Source organism: Asparagus officinalis, chromosome 7 (assembly GCF_001876935.1).
Source record: "Asparagus officinalis chromosome 7, Aspof.V1, whole genome shotgun sequence".
Classification (NCBI taxonomy): Eukaryota; Viridiplantae; Streptophyta; class Magnoliopsida; order Asparagales; family Asparagaceae; genus Asparagus; species Asparagus officinalis.
In genome coordinates this window covers 47,940,882-47,942,795 of record NC_033800.1, presented here as the reverse complement: position 1 = coordinate 47,942,795, position 1,914 = coordinate 47,940,882, and positions in this window count along the sequence as shown.

Here is a 1,914-nt window from a genome sequence, read left to right as displayed (position 1 = left end):
GGCGGCGGACTAACGGTTAGGTGTGGGGCGGATCGGTGGCAAGTAGGATCCGTGAGCGTGCGCTTTTGTTTTATAGAGTGGGCTGCAGTGAGTCAATTTAGCCAAATGGGAAGGTTTGGAAATGGAGGTTAATTGTAGCCGTCCATTTAGTGCTGGACGGCTGATGATGACGGGATGTCACACGCTTCTAGATGATGTCGCATGAACCTGGTCTCGTCGGAGGTACGATGAGGTACGTTAATTTGAAGTTAAATGAGTTGCTATACATTTTTTGTGCTTTTTTATTTGTTTGGATAGGGAGTAAGGAGAGGTAAATGGCTTTTTAATTTATTTTATATATTCTCTTTTCTTTTTCTTCTGTTCCTCCAAATTGAAATGATTTTCTCTTTCTTTACTTCCTATTTTCATTTTGTATTTTTTTTCTCCTCATCCCAGTATATTCTTCTTCACATTATCCTCTAAAAGCTCTTAGCTAGTTAGCTCCCTATTCTACCTCCCCTCCTATCAAATCAAGCATTATGTGTGCATTATAAACGCTTTTGCATTGTGTTTGGAATTTCTCTCGATGATCAATGAGTAACTTTAAGTCAAGCTGGAATAATTGTTTAAGTAATTTTTTGACATTGGTCCACTCTTAGAATTTTTTAACATCAGTTAAATCTTTGTCGTTAATTTGTCATTAAGGGCAATGTTGCCTTCAATGATATTATCCTAAAATTCTAATCCGTTAAAATTAAGGGCAAATGGTATTCAAAAAATTTTTGACTCTTACAAGGAAGCCTCCTCGTATTCTAAACCCTCCCCATGTCAGAATAAGTATGTGCAAGTTGTGGCGAATTCACTATCACATGTTTAGAGGATGTTTGGTTCATTTCCCATTTTATTGGGGAATCATCATTCCATGTAAAAACTTTTTTTTGGGGGGTTTTACAAACATTTTTATGAAAATTGGATATTAATACTCGAATTGTAAGGTGGGGGTGGTCGGTTTCATTTAGTCCCCTTCTTGGTTATTATTTTGTCCCTCCTTAAAACTAATTCGGACCAAATAAAAAACAAACATGTGGTAAAAAAGGTGGGTCCAAAAATTTTTAAAATAGTACTCATACTATGAAAAAAACCAATGTGGGCAAGAGTGTTGTATTTTAGCTAAATATTCTCTAACTTGACATGTCGATGCTGAAATTGAACAAATCAAACTAAACCGCACTGAAGCAATTTGATTCAGTTTGTTCGATTTTGAATCTAGATCGGCTCACTTTGGTTTTTAATAGTCAAAACTGACCAAACTAATCATTTGCTCACCCCTATCCATTTAAATAAATGTGCAGTTTTGGATCGATCTGTGTATGATTTGAACTCGTTTAACCTCAAGCTGAAACCGTTATTAATGGGTTGGATCTAATCCATATGTACAGTTCAGCATTGACATCCTTAATGAGGAGAAGGGATGATAAAATAATGTGTTGCTAACATTGCGCTATCATTCATGCTACTTCTATTTGTTTTATTCACAAAGGAACTGGCGATTTTCTCATTGTAGTGTCATTTTGGAAGCAAAAGATTGCTGGCGAAAAAGATCTAAAAGAGATTATTTTTAAGTTCCTGATCTTATGGTCAAATTGATGTTGTTAGAACTTATAAAAAGTTAAAAGTGCTTGTAAAAGCAACTTATTAAGTTGATGAAATTAGTTGTTGTAATCAAATATCAAAAATTGATTAAAAACTATTAATGTGTTTTGTGGAATTATGCTAAATAATTTTTATTAAAAGATAAAATGTAAAATTCACAAAATTACATTCTGCTTCTTCAAAAAATAAATAGAAGCATCCTAAAAAATAGTGTGTTTTAATGCAACAATAAAGAAATGAAAATGAGCTGACGCGGCATCCAAATTATTGATGTCATTGGTG